General features: G+C 36.6%; 1 long non-coding RNA gene across 1 annotated transcript; it reads left to right on the top strand.

Annotated features, from left to right (window-relative positions):
* Window positions 1-2,080: 2,080 nt before the first annotated feature.
* LOC138403027 (uncharacterized) lies at window positions 2,081-2,721 on the top strand. The gene is made up of 2 exons (XR_011237332.1): window positions 2,081-2,154; window positions 2,602-2,721. It is a non-coding gene; the product is annotated as an uncharacterized lncRNA (long non-coding RNA).
* The last annotated feature ends 3,545 nt before the right edge of the window (window positions 2,722-6,266 follow it).

Genomic DNA, 6,266 nt, shown 5'->3' on the forward strand with positions numbered 1-6,266 from the left:
CAAAATAGTGAGTTGAGACAGACGCGGAAATAACAAACTGTGCCATCATTATTAGAACACGCGCGTTTGTCGTTGTTTTTTTTTAGTAGAAATTTTGCGTTACTTTTTAAAAATAGAGGTCATGATGATAATAGGTAAATTTTACATCGTCCGTTTCGCTGCGTTTCACTTTGACTCTGTGCTAGTGTGAATTACCCCGAATATTACAATTGTTGTGGATTTCCTTTAAAATTCTCAACATAACCAGAGTGACTTAAATTATGCATTGCTCCTTACTTATTACTTAGATAAGAAATACAAATACTTAATTGTATGTGTAAAAACTGTTTGTGATGATCATGATAATGCTATTTATCTATTAGCTAATGTGCCTAGTGTCATCATCAGTCATCTACAATAAGTAGATATCAAACTTCATAATATTAGTCTCGCAAAATTTCCTTTATCTTACAAATGTGTCCCAGTTAAAACCTTCTAAACAGTTTTAATTTTACCTAAAAATTTATTATACATTAGGCGGGGGGACGCTCCGCCCACCCGCACAGCGCCCGTGCTCGCCCACACCGTGTGCGGGGCCGTTCCCACCCCGAATTCCATCTCTACCTGTCGCGTATTAGGATTTTTAGAAGAAATTGGAACTCGGATTATACCTGCCTATTGTACCTACTTGGTATTAAATAATATTGACTCACAATCATCGCGGTTAAGTGTGGTTAACCACATAACTGTCTCGGCAGAATTGAGGAGTTGAGGCCAACATGGTATTACACGAGTAGATGGTATTATAGTGTTAAGATCGATGTATAGGTGTGTTATACAGGTAATGGTTTCTTTCAGGTTATTTTAGTAAATATTTTGTGATAAAATAAAGTTGTTATGTAAAAAGTTGACTAATAATGCATATAACTAGCTTATGCTCGCGACTTCGTCCACGTTGACTACAAAAATTTCAAACCCCTACTTTACCCCCTTAAAGGTTGAATTTTTAAAAATACTTTCTTAGTGGATGTCTATGTCATAATAGCTATCTGCATGCCAAATTTCAGCCCGATTCGTTCATTAGTTTGGGCTGTGCGTAGATAGATCATTCATACAGTCAGTAAGATTTCCCTTTTATACATATATAGATATAGGTACCTACTACCTAATGTACATTTACAAAAGGTCCTGACTTGCTGAAAGAGTCATCAACGCCCAGCTTAAACACTTGACCTAGAAAACTGACATTATAATTTTATTACACAGTAGACAAAGAAATTTTCATAAGAATCTATATTCTCGAAGCGAATGCATTGGTGGCTATCGCTTGTGTGTATAATTGTCATAGAACTGGTATTTGTGTACGAATTTTCATAAGAATCGGTTCAGCAGAAATAATTTGAAAACAAAGACGAAAGACCCAAAATATTTATTAGATGTAAGATTTGTGTGACTAATTACCTATAAAATTGTATAGGCTAGATGAACTCTGATAAAATATGTTCTGGTTAATGAAGAACTGTAAAAATGAAACACAAAACTGGAGCAAATGATAAATAAGCAAGTACGTTAGCGCATTGAGGTTAGGTTTTGGATTGGGAATATACATATAGGACATAACCGATCCGGCGCAAACAACTCTCTGTCTGTTTTGTGAACGATACAACTGGATTACTCAATTTCGCTGCTACATACCTAATCATATTAAATAGTTTCTGGCACAAAGATGCCATAGTCACTAGATGTCCCGCGAAATGAACAGAATAACACGGTTTTTAAATTATGTAAATTATTATCGTTGTGTATACCTACCTGCTTTTCTTCGTCTGTGATTAATTAACTCATGAATAGTTTATAAGACAACTATATTAAAAAGTCACATTTAGGGCTCTATATCGATGATAATACTGCCTGCGCATACAATTTTCAAAATATATTTAGGTAAAGTTACAGTTTTATTCTAAATCTACGACATTATACCATATTGACATAATATGGTGTACTTATATAATTCGTGCTCGGTGATGAGTAACACAGATGATACAAAACCCACGAAAGTAGCTAAGCTAAGCTAACGCTGAGCGTTTTCGTAAAATTTTTTGGCTAACAGAGGAAATTTCCGTGGTGGTCCCATTTAAATTTCTGGATCTAACTCCTCAATCCTGATGCTGCAGGGTTACTGCCCGTCTAAGATTCAGAAAGTGTTCATAAAGAAATAATATTGTAGGTACCAAGCAACGACTTCATAGTTGGACTTCAAGTCCAAACTCCTCAACCCTGATGATGTAGGATATAGCACTCCTAAACTATAGTGATTCAGGAACTGCAAATGATGAAATATTATTTGAAGTACCAAGCATAGACTAAATTATTAAACTTCGGATCCCAACCTCTCAATCCTGATGCTGCAAGGTACTGAACTCCTAAGCCATGGGGATTCAGGAATTTCAGATGGTTAATTGATATTTTAGGTATCAAGCTACGGCTTCATGATTCCACTCCAAGTCCCAACTCCTCAAACCTGATGATGCAGGGTACAGCACTCCTAAAGCATAAAGAACTGTTCCTGGTGAACTTATTATTGAATTCCAAGTCTCAACTCTTCAATCCTGATGCTGCAAGGTACTGAACTGCTAAGCCGTGTGGATTTGGAAAGTTTTGCTGGTGAATTGATATTTTAGGTGTCAAGCAATGACTACTTACACTAAAATGATTAAAATTAAAAAAAAATATTTAAAAAACCGACTTCCGAAACCACTACAAAGTAGTAAATATTTTATATACATACACGTATAGAAATAAAAATTATTTATTACTTTGTAGTGGTTTTAGAAGTCGGTTTTTTAAATATATTTTTTTAATTATATATAATAACTATCATTGTTATAATAATTATACTTAGATTCTAATATAAACTCAACTTTGTGTAATTACATAGCTTTTCCGGTGCGGTGGGTTTGCATCTCTAAGGTCTGTAACTCAATGGATTCTTGCATTCTAAGTTGCTACATCTAATTCATGTTTTACCTGTCTGTAAGTAAATTATGTTGTAAATATAGATTCTAATATCAATTACATCTTTATGTAATTACATAGGGGACGCTTTTCCGGTGCCCGATTTTTATTGTTTGCATCTCTAAGGCCTGGAACTCTGACATACTAACTTCCTGCATCCAATTCATGTTTTACCTATCTGTGGGTAAATTCAGTACAAACCCGGCGGATGATAGGCGTAATTGACTTGCATGAGGCAGCTTGGTAGGTACCTACCTATTGTGATTTTGAGCTGAATAAATTATATAAAGTAGCGTCAGTGTTACAAACATTGATTTTTCTATTGATTGATGATATATTTTTAAGACTATCATCATCATCATCATGATCAACCCATCACCGACTCACTACAGAGCACAGGTCTCCTCTCAGAGTGAGAAGGGTTTTGGCCATAGTCTACCACGCTGGCCAAGTGCGGATTGGCAGACTTCACACACCTTTGAGAACATTATGGAGAGCTCTCAGGCATGCAGGTTTCCTCTCGATGTTTTCCTTCACCGTTAAAGCAAGTGATATAAAAACGTACATAACTCCGAAAAGTTAGAGGTGCGTGCCTGGGATCGAACCCCCGACCTCCGATTGGAAGGCGGGCGTCCTAACTATCATAGGGCATCTTTAATTTCATAAGCAGGTAGATATATTTCGTTATAAAATATGAAACCTAGATAATAGTAACTTTATAGTAATTACATACCATAGCCAAATTTTTGACCGAGCGAAGCGAGGTCTTGTCGGTCACAAGAGCGAAACTGCACTTGTCTGTCTGTCTGTCGGAGCCTTACAACGACTTCAAAAAACATAATATGTAAACTGTAAACTGATGGGCTGATGGCCAAATATTGCATAGAATTTAATTATTTAGTTTGCCTTTATATTTAAAGGACTTTATTTCAGGGGAGCTTTCATACGAAATGGGGGGGGGGGGGGGGGGGGGGGGCTTTAAAGTGGAGATTGAATTAGATGCTATATGTCAAAAACGTCAGTTTGTGTGAAGCTAGTACTTACCTACTATTTATACCATCAACAGCCATATTCCTCATCATTTTTATTTTAACAATATGTATGTTTGCACAGACATAGCTCCAAAACGCAACAAAATCATAGATCAGCCTTAACGGGGTTTATGTATAAACATAACTAGAGCTTACTGATTACACTATCAACAGCCAAATCCATTCAACTCTATTTTGGGGCTCCATATAAGCAGATTTTTTGAACCAGCATTGCTCCATAACGCAAATAAATTTTTGGTAAGTTTTTACGTTATTTGCATGTGTAAAGGCTAGCACTTACTTTCTACATGAGGAACAGCCACTTTTCTCGTCATTTTTATTTTTGCATATACCTACTTTGGAAGGGCATAGCTCGAAAACGCAACCGAATCGTGATCAGTCCTTATACGGTTTTCATGAGCACAACTAGTACTTACTTTCTATACTGTCATGATTTCCAAATAATACTAATATTCTGTGATGATTTTAAAACTGATGGTGTGTGATTTGGCTTAAATAATTTATGGTTTGAGCCAAATCACGTACTTTCTTAATAATAACATTGAAGTTTAGAAAGAATCTCATTGGATGGAATCTTGAGAGGATCTCATTGGTCAGTCCAACATGTTGTTACGGTTTAAAAATTAAGGGTGCAAGATTTGACTTAAATAATTTATTGTTTGAGTCAAATCACGTACCTTTTTAAAACGGCCTTGAATTTTAGAAGGATCGCATTGGATGGAATTTTAAGTGGAGTCTCATTGGTCAATTCAGTTTCAGTTCAGTTCAATCACATACTCTTTTTAGTTCAGTTGAATGAATGGAAAACATGATATTCGGTCCGGACAGCTCTTTAGTTTTTAAGTTAATCCTGTTCGAGCATCCAAACCGAAAGGTTAGTAAAAGTGTCTCCTAAGTACTACAATACGTGTTGTTCATAATTGTATTTATTGTTCATAATAAGTGTGCAGAATTATATATGCAGGCGCGCTGCCATTTAAATGTAAACACTTTGCTCATTGAACATTACGTAATCGCCCCACCGTCATTTTGAGACAATAAAAGTGAATGTGGCGGTACGAGGAGATCATTATTCGTGTGGCTCTTGCCGAGGGCACTTCTCAGTGGATACTATGTGTATCGTACTGTAGGTTTTATTATTATCATTGTTGTTGTGACCTAATGTGGTTTCAGTTGTTAAAGGTTCAGTACTAGGTTGTGGAAAGTGACGTGATTGTGTGAATGATGGTATAGTGTGTTGAATAGCTGTTTATCTGGTAAGTCCTTCTTGTATCGTTCCAATTTGTATTAGACAAACGTGATTGTTGTAGTTGAAGTTAATTGAACTAAGTGTGGTGTGCTAGGTTAGCTGGTTGGTCTGGGGCCGGTATGGGGATGGTTGGAGCCGGTCGCTAGGTAGGGACTTAGCTAGTGTTAGTTAGCGATGTCTATTCTCATAAGAGACATTGTTATCATGACTCATTATTGACGGTAGGTTAATAGTTGAGGGTAGTCTGTGATATCTCTCGTAGTGTGCAAGAATGATGTTAGTATGCCCACGAAGGCTCGGTTAATCTAAAGGTTGTAATCCTGACGTATCCGGTTAACCATTACCTAAGGTTACTTTTAGTGGTTTAGTCTTCAATCTCGATCATAATAACATACTTCTGGTGCTGACGAGCCTACATATATTAATATCGATACTATTGAAAGAGTTTTATTAAAATACCATCACCAGCCATATCCATATCATGTAATTTTTGGTAGCGATCAGACGTCTTTCAGGCGCCATAAATACTTATGAAACCACTCAGCGCGGGCAGAGTGGTATATTTAGCTTCAGAGAGTTGCCCTCTTTCTCTGAACCTAACAAAATCCATATCGGTGATGGTTACCAAATTTGTTGTGACCCGCCGGACCATAAGATTGTCACTTTTATTTGAAACTAACCTGACAGTCGCGGCAGACTCACCTCCTATTTCGATAATACTTACGAATATGTTGTGATTTTGATACGAATTTTATTTTAGTCTGTTCAATGCATGTTCAATGTATAAAGAAAGAGGGTAATTTTCAAAAATAATTCTTCTAGTCAGGTACGTGGCGGCTTACGCGCATGTGTAATTGTTGAATGCGTGCCAAAAGTGTTGTTATTGCGACCACGCTTTGCGTTCTAATTTTTGTAAAACATGTGGATGGCACGTAATGCCAGTGAATGACCGATAGCGAGCTAAACATAGT

This window comes from Maniola hyperantus, chromosome 1 (genome assembly GCF_902806685.2).
Source record: "Maniola hyperantus chromosome 1, iAphHyp1.2, whole genome shotgun sequence".
In the NCBI taxonomy this organism is placed as follows: Eukaryota; Metazoa; Arthropoda; class Insecta; order Lepidoptera; family Nymphalidae; genus Maniola; species Maniola hyperantus.